The following is a 13,776-nucleotide window of genomic DNA, read 5'->3' as shown; positions in this document are numbered from 1 at the left end:
TGTCTTTTCTCTCCAGTTAGTATCCTATTTATTTCCTTCTCCTTAGGCCAAAACTCCTTAGAGAACCATCCATGCTGGTTATTTCCAGTTGTCTCTATGCATCTCCTCTATCCTTTCTCAGACTCACTACAGTCAGGCTTCCCTGCTCCACCGCACTTCCCACCAAACTGGGTCTTGTCTGTCGACCAACGAACTCCATGTTTCTACATCCAGTGGCCGGTTCTCCATCTTAGGCCACATCTGACATATTTATCCACATGTTTTCTTCTTGAAACACTTTTCACTCATTTTCTAGGATGCCATTCCTTTTTCCTCTTACTTGTCTGAACCCTGCTTCTCAGTCTCTTCTTAATGCTCCTGCCTCAACCACCAAATCTCCAAATGGTCGAGTATCTGGGGCTCAGGTCTTGGCCTTCTGCTATTTTTCTGCATATGCTCACTGTCTAGGTCATCTTATCTATTTGTATGACTTCAGATCTGTCCACATGCTGATTATTCACAATAAAGCTTCCAGCCTAGAACCCTCCTTTACTCAAAACCCCTACGCCCAATTGTCTACTTGGCCCCTCCATTTGGACATGTGATAGACATCTAACGCAAACTCCTCATGTACTCTTGCTGACAAACTCCTCCCACATTCTCCCCCATCACAGTTAATGGAAACCCACAACTTGAACCACATTTGTCATTTCTCCCTTCAAGTATTAGGTCTGCTCAAATCTCCATTCACTCTACCTTCAAAATGTACCCAAAACCGACAGCTCCTCATCACTGCTCTCAGCATTGGCCGTTACAATTGCTTTCTAACTGGTGTCCCTGCTCCTAGGCCTGTCTGCCTATCAGCAGCCCAGGATCCACAGTGACCTTTTTTTTTATGGAAGTTGGTGTTGGTCACTGGTCTGCTCACAGTTCTCCTGTGTCTCCCAGTGTCACTGGGCATGAAAGTCAGAGACCCCCACTGTGGCCCCTCCCCAGGCTCATTGTCTTCCTCAAGTTGTCATCGGCTCTACTTCTCCTGTTCACCCTCTCCACCCACCACAGCGTCCTCATTCTCCCTTCTTGGTGTCAGCTGCTTTCCCTTCTTCCTAGATATCTAGGTGGCCGCTCCCTCCACATTCCTCAGATATTTACTCAAAAGCTACCTTATCATGAGGGCTTCCTGGATCATCTTATTTCAAATTCCAATTCCTCCCTGAATGCTTCTACCCCCTCCATACCTTCCATTTTACCCTTAGCACTTAGCACTATCTAGTATAGTACATATTTAACTTATTTACATCATTTCTTGTCTATCTTCTGCAATGGAATATCTGTTTGCTCCCCGTCCAGGGCACGGACAGTGCCTCACAAGGAGTAGGGGCTCCAGGAGAATAGGTTGAATGAATACATGAGAAGCACACAATCAAGATGCAAGCACACGCTGTTCTAAGTGCCATAACCCAGGAAGGAAGTGGTATGAGAAATAAAGAGAAAGACTTATTTATTTGAGAAATCAGGAGGGGTATCCTGGAGCCCAGCCTGTTTACATGGTGGCCTCAAGTGAAACAGATGTTGATGGACAGAAAGAGCATCCTGCCTGGCATGGCGGCTCATGCCTGTAATTCCAGCACACTGAGAGACCTGGGAAGGAGGACTGCTTGAGGCTGGGAGTTGGATACCAGCCCATGCAGACCTCATTTCTACTAAAAATTAATTTTATTATCAGAATTTTCATTTTACATCTTCTCTACCATTTTGAGCTATAGTCAATGTTAGGTTGACTCTAGGGAAGGATTCCAATTCCTTCTCTCAATTGTTTGAAATAAACACTTTTTAATTTCTTTCCTGTTTTTCTCTTTGCCTTTCTTTAGTTGGAGAACAAGGCAGTATCTGACGCTTCTCCAAATAACACAGGGATTTTATTGCTTTGCATCTGTGGCTCTCTCTGCCTTGGCTGGTGGCCCCCTACTCAGCTCTATCTAGCTGAGGCCTCAGCTTCTTTATGGAGCGTCTCTCCATATGAAATGGCTTGTGGCCTTCCTCCTTCTCCTACCCTTCTGATCTCCATTAAGGAACTGGTAAAATGTTATCAAATTGTTTGTTCACATGACCTACCTTCTCCCCCTTCCATGGGGGTCAGGGATCATGTCTTGTTTCTTTGTGTTCTCAACATTTTTCCCAGTGCCAAAGAAATCAATAGACATTATCTGAAGGATCAGATACTTGAGCTGACCCTTCCATTGACAGAATTCAATGATGTAGGTCACACTTTCTCTAACGCCGAAGAATTTTTCTGCATCACCAACCACTTTGCCATGCATGACTGATTCATAGTAGCTCATAGTAGTTGGTGACCCTAAGGTGTAGGTGAGTCTTGTTTAAGGTTCTTGAGCAACCAGTGATTTGCACAATAAAAAGGGCCTCACACTTTCCCCCTTTCAACCATTGAATTTTTTTATTTTCATTTTCATTTTTATTATTTATTTATTTATTTTAATTTTACTTTAAGTTCTGGGATACATGTGCAGAATGTGCAGGTTTGTTACACAGGTATACATGTGCCACGGTGGTTTGCTGCAGCCATCAACCTGTCATCTTTACAAATAAAAATGTCAAATGTCACAGGACTAAAGAATCAGGACAAACACAGTGCTAGTCTGAACAGCCACATGACCCTCTTAGCAGATAGTTTCTCTTCATTTCCTTTCATTCTTCCATTTGAACCATTCCTTCTTTCTCATCCAAGAGATACAGCAATAGAGCACTCCATTGTGAGATGTCATTTTAATTTTATTGGTTTGGGGAAACAATTAAAGCCCTTAGAAAGTTATAGCATGGGTCTGTGCTCATTTTTGAAATAAAAACCCAAGTTTTTGTAACATATGGGAGTCATCATTTATTATATCATAAGCTCATTTTTATACAAAATAAGTAGAAATTTAGAAAATGTCAAAAATTTGCAATAAGGGAAATATGAAATATAAATACTTCTTTTAATTTTAAATTTTAAAACGCAATTGATGGCTGATTCTTCTCATTCCTGTCTTCTTTGGATATTCCGTGGGAGAGTGCCCAGCCGTTGTGGTGTAGGATGGTTGTGTTTCATTTAATTACCAGAGCTGGGGCTTTGAGGAGACTTCCCATGACATCGGAGCAGCTCTGTAGGTGGAAAAGTAGTTACCAGGGAGGAGGCCAACATATCCCTTCCAAACCACCCACTGACACTTTTATAGAAATCATTTCATGTTGGAGAGAGGGCCCCAGGGTAATGTTAAAGCAGTTTTAATCATAGCTTCTAATTATAAACAGTAAGTCACTTCAACAATTTCTTGTGTCTCAAATACAATACAAAGAATAATTAACAGCCAGCAATAATTCTCAGGCTGGCAGAGTTACACAGCAAGGAATTTGAATTTTGTGTCTCAGTAAAGTAAAATGCTTTCTAGAATGTCTATCTACCTGATTTATTACAAGAGACAATTGACCTCTGGCCATACCAACAGCAGGTATTCCTGCAAGCACTCAGGATGTTACCCACCAACTGTGGAGGTAATTAACGCTCCTGTACACTCATGCCATTACTCACAGACAGTTAGGTTTGCAAAGCAGGTTATTGCAAACCACCCCAGGAGAGCTCCCAGTGCTCATGTATGTTTGAAGCAAATACTACCAAATCTTAGTAGTGGCTATTCAGTAATGATCTTATCAATTCTTTCATTTTTCTTCTTTATATCTTTATTGTCTTCCAAATCCTGTGTGATGAATTGGTATTCCTTTTACAATCAGAAAGCAATTAATGTTTCGTACAAAAAAATCCCTGAGAGGCACTTAACCTTTCCCACACCCTTCAAGCTGCAATCCCAGCTGATTTTCCCTCCTCTGAGACTTTCCAACCTGCCCATGCTCTCCAGCCTCTGTCCCTGGATCCCCCAGCCTCCCCCTGCTCCTTGCCTCTGGGCTTGCTGTCCTTAACTTTAACTTTCAGCATTGGCAGAACAGTTAATGAAAAATGCATGATTTTACCTGTTGTAAAAAATAACTGTAACTCAGCCATCCCGCTTCTTGTGCTCCTTTGAAATATTGGACTTCTTGACTTCCAGCTATGCAAATGGGGAGAGGCAAAGAGGATATCTGGGAAATGGGGCCTATGGTCACACCTAAAATTGGCTTCTATTACATCTATTCAGATTCTGTTGTCCAGAAGTCAATCACACAGCCCCAGCAGAGCTGCAGGGGAAACTGAGAATTGCCTTATTTGTCTGCCCGGAGAAGGAAGTGGGGTTGGAAATGGGACATCATCAGGTTTTGTAGCACAAGATCAGAGTCCAGAGATCAGGTCTTGCTGCAGCGCAAGACCACAGGAGGAGTCCACAGCGCAGTGCCCAGTGTTCCCCATGGGCCCATTGACTGTGCTCCGGTCCCCTGACCTCAGCTGATGTGGGATCCACTTCCAGCACACTACATTAGATAGGCCATTATTCCTCCTGGAAACTCAAATAGCCAGGCACTTAATAAACAGCTCAATCCCATTCTTACTTCAAGCCATAAGGATATCTATGTAGAGTCCCCAAAGTAAACACACAAACTAATGACCGTGGGTTGCAATAGACATTTTTTATTCCCAATATTTCAAAAAACATCCTTTCTCCCACACTCTGCTAGAATTCAGCTTATCAGAAATTTATTTATTTTTCTTCTTCTGTGGAAGTAAAGAGAGAGATCTGCTTGGAACCATCCTCAGAAAATATGAAACAGCTTTGAGTGCAAATATATGATGCCTGCTCTCATGCCTCTCACTTATGAAGTAGGGTAAGATGTTCCTTATTGTTGTTTGCTGCAGGTCTTGTCTGAGTTTGTGTTTGTAGAGTGCTCACTTAGTCTGAGATGTTCTTCAGAGCATCTGTGTCATGATTCTTCTGCGGCTTCCACCTGCACTGGGTGACACTAGCCTGGGACTAAAGCTTCCTCCTGCTGCCTCACTCACTGTGCCCCCAGCCAACGGCCTCACCCCTCCATGCTCTGCAGTCCTCAGGCTCCAGCTCGATGATACCCTTGCATCTTCCACTGTCTTTGTGGGAGTGGAGGGGGATCTTGTCTAATCTGCCCTGTCCTTGAACCACCTTCCCTTACTCCCTGTGGATGCGTCTCATCTCTTGTTTCCTTTTCTGCTTGAAAGAAGACACTGTAATATCTGCCTCTTGTACTCAGCTTTCACTCACTCTTCAATAAATGCCTTCTCCTTATACCAGAGATTGCCAATAGTCTGTCTGCAGTGAAGATCACCTTCTGAGCTCCTGGCTCATGTGGAAGGGTCTCATGTTTATGTCTTTCCATGTGCATTTCCCACATGCACCTCAAAGACATTGTTTCCTAAAACAAATTCAGATATCCTGGGTGGCCATCTGGCTGTCCTGCTCGTGTGTGACCTTAGGTCATTTGCCTATCCTCTTTGTCTTCAGTTTTCTCTTTTGCAAAATGGAGATGCTGTGGGGTTGTAGGGAGACAACACATACCAACTGCTCAGAAAAAAAAAAAAAATGCTTCCAGGTAGGTCTTACCTGATTTGCTTGTTATTTCCAGTATTACTGTTATTTTCTTTCCTGCCCCAAACTGCTCCTTTTTCAGCCATCTCTTTTGCAGAGAATGGCACCCCTAGCTGCTCAGGCTCCGTACCCAGAAATCTCTCCCACCCTCTCACGTGCATTGCTAAGATTTACCAATCATCTCCAAAGTCTACCTTCAACATACGAAGTTGCCTCTCTCTCTGGCATTCTCTCATCTTGCCTGGATTGCTGTGAGCATCCTGGGTGCCCCCCTTCCATTCTTGCGCACCCCAGTCCACTGGAGTGACCTGGATCACACCAGCCCTAGCAACAAAGCACTCAGTGGCCCATGTGGCTCAAATGAGACCCCTCACTATCACCTTCTGTGGCCTCTGGCTCTTCTCCTTAATTACCCCTCGCAGATCCTGTCATCTGCCTCAACCACCAAACTACAAGGTTCCGGAAGGCAGAGCAGAAGGGCTCGCTGTCTCTACTCTATCCCAGCGATTAACATGCAATGGGCGCTCAAGAAACATATGTTGGAGTAAAAATTGAAAACTTCTACTTATTGAATTAATGTGGGCCCTCACTTCTCCTTGGAGCTATTCCTCAAAGTGGCTGAATCCAGTGCCTTTTCTTATGGTTCGTTTTCACAGCACAGTTCTCCTGGCTCTCAGCCCGCTAATGGCTTTATCTCTGCTGGAGCTATTATTGAAGATTCCTTCTTCCTTTTTTTTTTTCTTTAAGCGGCCAGGACCTACTGCTTTATCTGCCAAAACACATTCAGAATTGGGTGAACATGCCTCTTCTTCCATTAGACTCTTCCTGCCCCTCCTCAATCACTGGTAGCCTCTGCTTCCCATGAGTGCCCTGCCACGTCGTGCTTGTCCTTTGGAACTTGGCAACTTCTGCCTTGTTTGGTACAGACATTATGCATGTTTGTCTGACCCCAATGGCTACTTGTTCCCACCAATCCAGGATGGCTCTGTGCAAACCATAGGCATTTAATATCTTCTATTATTTGTATTTGTACTCTGGGGGCGAGAAAAGCAAAAGTGATGGCAACATGCTGGCCGTGAGGGACTCACGATGCTAATGCAAAGAAACAGCTCATCCTGCCCAGCTATCCCCGCTGACTTCATTCCAAAACATGTGCTGTGGTGTGGATACAGCTCCAGGCTAAGTTTTCACTGTTTACCTAAAAAGATTCATCCTATATTTAAAATGCTTACTTGATATGTGGTCACAAGTTTTTTCTTAAGATATATAGAAGATTGAGTCTGTCATATCTGAATAATAGTAACTAGTTAATAATCTGTTATAAAAGAATCTGTTTTCAGCCATCTAAATATATGAGTTCTCTAGGAAAACAATGTTCTGTCTGTTTCTCAGCTTAATATAATCTAGCTTTAATATTGTCTAGCTTTTTAATATATTCTAACTTTAAATCTGGAAACACACACACACACACACACACACACACACAGAGTTAATTGTGGCCAATTACATTTTTTCAAAACTCAGTCCATTTCCTAAAGAATCAAGAAGTTTAGGAGAGGTGACTTAGTAACAGAAAATTAACAGTTCACTTATTTTAAACCTTAAAAATCATTTCCTACTTGTATTGCTTACAACAATAGTTATGGGAGCATTTTCTGGAATATTGCATCACTGCAAATTATAAAATGTATGGCATTGGAATAATATGAATGAGAATATATATTTTTTATCCTGGATGATGGAAAATTTACTCAGCAAAAATGTATTTTCAGGCTACTGTATTATGCTTTCTCTTCCTCTCATTTCCACTGGGTTTTAAGGAATACAGATATATATTTATTATACTTTTCTCTATTTCTTTGCAGCTAACTTTCAATTGCTGCATGTGTTATTAATCTTTAGGGTCAAACTTGGTTTCTGTTTCATAAAATCTCTGCCAGGGTGCAAGAGATTATGGTCATCAGGAATAGAATATATAACATGAAAAAGTCCATTTATATTATTTCTAAGTAAGCTTATGTTGCTTAAAATATAGTCTTATCTGAGTGTGTCACTTACTAAATAAAGGTGCTGTGAACAACTAAATATTTGAATTAAAAATGTCATTTCTATCATGTTCAAAATCTTGACTCATAGGAGTCTTCCTATGAATTCAAAGACCCTAAGCATTGACTTAGCTAAGGTCACTGCTGTCAAACTTAGAGGCGAATGCCCTTTAGTTTCCAATTAAGTGAATGTTTTTGAAGAATGTGCACATGAGGTATAAAACAAGGAAGCAAGATAATAGCAGTTACAGAAGACAAAGACATGTAGTGTGAATTACACCCTCATGTATCCTGAGCCACTGATTAAAATGCTTTAGTTAAAAATAGACAGGGCTCACGAGCGATAGATAGACCAACAGATAAATCAATTGATTGTCACACAGGAAGGCAAGGTCCTAGAACAGCTACAACTATTTTGAAAAAGCAAACTGAAGTGAATATTTTACCCGATAACTAGGTAAAATATTATTTAGCCATTCAAAGAATGATATCCTGTCATTTGCAACATGGATGGAACTGAGGGCCATTACGTTAAGTGAAATAAACCAAGCACAGAAAAACAAATATTGCATGTTCTCACTCATACATGGGAGCTAAAACATGGATCTCATGAAGATAGAGAGTAGATTGGTGGTTACCAGAGGCTGGGAAGGGGAGGAGGATGAAAGGGGTAAAACGAATATAAATCTATTTATTACCTACAACTGAACTGTACATTTAAAAATGGTAAAGATGGTAAAACACATGTGCATGTTTTACCTCAATTAAAAAAGAGCTTTTTTTTTTTTTTTTTTTTTGGTGTTCAGATGAAACGGTTCTGAATCTTGACTGGTGGTGGATATGTGAACCTGCACATCTAATAACATTATATACAACTACACACACGCACGTGTGAGCACACACACATGCAGAGAAAACTGGGAGACCTAAGATGGGTGGATCATGTCAATGTCAACATCTTTTTTATTATTACTATTTTTGAGACGGAGTTTCACTCTTGTCCAGGCTGGAGTGCAATGGCGTGAACTTGGCTCATGGCAACCTCCGCCTCCCGGGTTCAAGCAATTCTCCTGCCTCAGCTTCCCGGGTAGCTGGGATTATAGGCGCCTGCCACCACGCCCAGCTAATTTTTGTACTTTCAGTAGAGACGGAGTTTCACCATGTTGGTCAGGCTGGTCTCGAACTCCTGACCTCAAGTGATCCACCCGAATAGCTGGGATTACAGGCGCCTGCCACGACATCCAGCTAATTTTTGTATTTTTAGTAGAGACGGAGTTTCACCATGTTGGTCAGGCTGGTCTCGAACTCCTGACCTCAAGTGATCCACCCGCCTCGGCCTCCCAAAGTGCTGGGATTACAGGCGTGAGACACCACGCCCAGCAATGTTAACATCTTGACCATGAAAGTGTAGTGTAGTTTTTCAAGATGTTCCCATTGGGAGAAGCTGGGTAAAGGATACGTGGGATCTCTGTGTTATTTTCTACAATTGCATGTGGATCTGTAATTACCTCAAAATGTTTAACTAAAAAATAAATGGTAGTTAGGTCCAGTTTTTATAAGCTAACTCCTTCATATATTGTATTGGGGTCAGCTATCTATGAGAGAAAAATCACACACAGAAGGCAAAATTAAAGTGAATCACTCCAGTAAAACAAGTATAAAATGATGTAAAATATGCTGAAGTTCTTTATCATGGCCAGCTCAATAAAACTAAATTAACGAAAAGATACAGTTTAGGTAGCTTGAAAAGCCTCTTGTTTAACAACAAAAAAAAAAACCTCACATCATCTTGATTGTGAACATTTTAGTTGCTGTGATTTTCTAAGTTCCTTTTTAATTCCCTATCATAATGGTTTGGCATTCCTGATCTCTTGCTGAATCACACATAAAATATTCATTCATTGGTTTTGTACTATTCATGTTCTGGCTTAATAAGAATTTATGCAGCAAGACCCTGCATTGAATTGTGAACAATTAATTAATATTTCTGAAGTTTCTGCCACAACTTCCATATTTAGGACTTATTATATAATTCTCATTTTTCCGAAAAACAAGAACATCACACATGCATATTACATATTTAGGAAAAAAATGTAGAATAGGGTGGAACTTGTTAATCTTATGATTGCTATGCATTCCACACGTGGCCCAAGCAATGCTGTTTCTTCAATTTTTAGAGTTTTAGCCAACAAAGGCACAAGGAAGGAGACCAGGAAGACAAAAGACAAGAGATAGGCAAGATATTTAAGTAAGAAAAGCCCCCAGCATTTCTTACCTCCTTCCAATTCCTAAACAGACACCTTGGGCCTTCTGCACTCCCATCCTCCATTCCCCACAGATCAGCCCAGTGTTCCCTTAAAATATACAGCAGGCCGGGCCCAGTGGCTCACGCCTGTAATCCTAGCACTTTGGGAAGCCAAGGCGGGTGGATCACGAGGTCAGGAGATTGAGACCATCCTGGCCAACATGGTGAAACCCTGTCTCTACTAAAAATACAAAAATTAGCCGGGCGTGGTGGCATGTGCCTGTAGTCTCAGCTACTCGGGGGGCTGAGGCAGGAGAATTGCTTGAACCCGGGAGGCAGAGGTTGCAGTGAGCTGAGATCGTGCCACTGCACTCCAGCCTGGGCGACACAGCGAGACTCACTGTCAAAAAAACAAACAAACAAATAAACAAACAAACACCATACAGTAAATTATTTCAGTGTCTCCTTAAAACCCACTGTGATGTTTTATTATGCTTTGAGTAATATCCACCTGCCCTATCAAGGCCAGCCGCTCACCCATCTCTCAGATGCTATCTTGGATGGCTAGACCAGCAGCTGTCTCAGCTTCAGCTGAGAGTCTCTGTTCTCTGCCTGACTGCTCCATCTGCAGGTTTCCATGGCTGTCTCCTTCCTGTTATTAAGTCTTGGATCAGATGCTAGCTTCTCGGAGAGTCCTTCCTTGGCTATTCATTTAAAGGCAGGCCCCCTGGTCCCTTCTCTGTCACACTGCTCTGTGTGTCTGCTGTGTGTTTCCCCATTTTGCCCATTCATCTTTTCTTATGTATAATTTGTTTCCCACCTCTGTGATCTCAATGAATTTAGCCCCCGTGAGAAAGGCCATCTACTTTTTTAGAAATATATTTACAGTAGCTAGAAAAGTGCCTGATATGTGGTGTGGTAATACACAATTGCTGACCATCCAATAAATGAATAGGGCACCCTGGTGGATTTCCATATGCATCTTGAGGTGAATTACTATGAACAGTTAATAAGCAATTTACATGCAAATGATTCCTTATGAAAAGATGCCTTTCCACTTCTGAGGTGCAGCTCCTGGAGAACCAGGGCTCAAGAAGCCAAAGACAAGTCTACGGTTCCAGGTGCAGCAGGGCTCTGACCATTGGTTGGGACAGGGCACAGTGGCTGCTTCCCTGTTCCACTGTCTGGGATTCCAAACTACCCTACCCACTGCACCCAGGGGGTTGAGGCTGGCAGGCAAACACTCTCTGTCTCCCTCCTACACATCTGTGCACAGCTTTGCTCCTGTTTGCACCTCGTTCTCTGCTACTCTGAGGCAGGAGTAGTTCTCTCCATTCCCAAGCCTTCTGGCTTTAGTACAGACAGCATCTCCTCCTCTCTGCTGGGCTCATGAGAGCCATCAGCGATCTTCCTTCTGCCTCTCAGCCCTCCCTTCATCTTGAAATTGTTGAGCTCTCATCGTGAATAAAAAGGTCCCATCACAGCTCTGTTGTCTGAGTTCCAATCTACTTTCCTTCCTTAGTGATTGCTTCACTGCCTCACTTCCTGACGATCGTCTCTTCTCAGCATCCTCATTGCCACTTCCACCCCCTCAAACCTCAACATTCTACCTTCTGTCCGTAAACTCCACTGAAAGGGTTTCAGCAATGTCACCTTTTCATGTCAAGTCCATTGGCTTTCCTTGCAAATTCTGATTGCATTTGAATTCAATGAGCAAGTGGAATTACATAAATGCCTCTTTTATCCACAGATATCCAGGTATTCCAGCATCATTTATTCAAAATCATTAATTCCCCCATTAAGTTGCTATGACACCTTTATGAGAAATCAGTTGATCTTATAAGTGAACGTCTATTTCTGGACTTTTTATTTCTTTTGTTGATCTTTCTTGTCTTATACCAACACCATACTCTCTTGATTACTATAGGTTTTTAGTAACTTTTGAAGTCAACAATTTTAAATCTTTCAACTTTTTTCTTTCTCAAAATTATTTTGGTTATTCTAGATCCTTTACATTTCCATATAACTTTAGAGTCAACTTGCTAATTTCCAAAGAAAATGTTCTGGCAGTTATGATTAAGATCGCCTTGAATGTATGCTCGATTTGGGGAGAACTGACTTCTTTTTTTTTTTTTTTAGGGAACTATAAGAAGTTTTATTTATTTATTTATTTTTTATTTTTTATCTTATTCTTATTATACTTTAAGTTTTAGGATACATGTGCACAATGTGCAGGTAAGTTACATATGTATACATGTGCCATGGTGTGCTGCACCCATTAACTCGTCATTTAGCATTAGGTATATCTCCTAATGCTAGCCCTCCCCCCTCCCCCCACCCCACAACAGTCCCCAGAGTGTGATGTTCCCCTTCCTGTGTCCATGTGTTCTCATTGTTCAATTCCCACCTATGAGTGAGAATATGCGGTGTTTGGTTTTTTGTCTTTGCGATAGTTTACTGAGAATGATGATTTCCAGTTTCATCCATGTGCCTACAAAGGACATGAACCCATCATTTTTTATGGCTGCATAGTATTCCATGGTGTATATGTGCCACATTTTCTTAATCCAGTCTATCATTGTTGGACATTTGGGTTGGTTCCAAGTCTTTGCTATTGTGAATAGTGCCGCAATAAACATATGTGTGCATGTGTCTTTATACCAGCAAGATTTATAGTCCTTTGGGTATATACTCAGTAATGGGATGGCTGGGTCAAATGGTATTTCTAGTTCTAGATCCCTGAGGAATCACCACACTGACTTCCACAATGGTTGAACTAGTTTACAGTCCCAACAACAGTGTGAAAGTGTTCCTATTTCTCCACATCTTCTCCAGCACCTGTTGTTTCCTGACTTTTTAATGATTGCCATTCTAACTGGTGTGAGATGATATCTCATTGTGGTTTTGATTTGGATTTCTCTGATGGCCAGTGATGATGAGCATTTTTTCATGTGTCTTTTGGCTGCATAAATATCTTCTTTTGAGAAGTGTCTGTTCATATCCTTTGCCCACTTTTTGATAGGGTTGTTTCTCTTTTTCTTGTAAATTTGTTTGAGTTCATTGTAGATTCTGGATATTAGCCCTTTGTCAGATGAGTAGGTTGTGAAAATTTTCTCCCATTTTGTAGGTTGCCTTTTCACTCTGATGGTAGTTTCTTTTGCTGTGCAGAAGCTCTGTAGTTTAATTAGATCCCATTTGTCAATTTTGGCTTTTGTTGCCATTGCTTTTGGTGTTTTAGACATGAAGTCCTTGCCATGCTTATGTCCTGAATGGTAATGCCTAGGTTTTCTTCTAGGGTTTTTATGGTTTTAGGTCTAATGTTTAAGTCTTTAATCCATCTTAATTTTTGTATAAGGTGTAAGGAAGGGATCCAGTTTCAGCTTTCTACATATGGCTAGCCAGTTTTCCCAGCACCATTTATTAAATAGGGAATCCTTTCCCCATTGCTTGTTTTTCTCAGGTTTGTCAAAGATCAGATACTTGTAGATATGTGGCGTTATTTCTGAGGGATCTGTTCTATTCCATTGATCTATATCTCTGTTTTGGTACCAGCACCATGCTGTTTTGGTTACTGTAGCCTTGTAGTATAGTTTGAAGTCAGGTAGTGTGATGCCTCCAGCTTTGTTCTTTTGGCTTAGGATTGACTTGGCGATGCGGGCTCTTTTTTCGTTCCATATGAACTTTAAAGTAGTTTTTCCCAATTCCGTGAAGAAAGTCATTGGTAACTTGATGGGGATGGCACTGAATCTATAAATTACCTTGGGCAGTATGGCCATTTTCACGATATTGATTCTTCGCACCCATGAACATGGAATGTTCTTCCATTTGTTTGTATCCTCTTTTATTTCATTGAGCAGTGGTTTGTAGTTCTCCTTGAAGAGGTCCTTCACGTCCCCTGTAAGTTGGATTCCTAAGTATTTTATTCTCTTTGAAGCAATTGTGAATGGGAGTTCACTCATGATTT

Source organism: Pan troglodytes, chromosome 4, assembly GCF_028858775.2.
Source record: "Pan troglodytes isolate AG18354 chromosome 4, NHGRI_mPanTro3-v2.0_pri, whole genome shotgun sequence".
Classification (NCBI taxonomy): Eukaryota; Metazoa; Chordata; class Mammalia; order Primates; family Hominidae; genus Pan; species Pan troglodytes.
The sequence above is the reverse complement of the archived record's forward strand: the minus strand, read 5'-3'. Positions refer to the sequence as shown.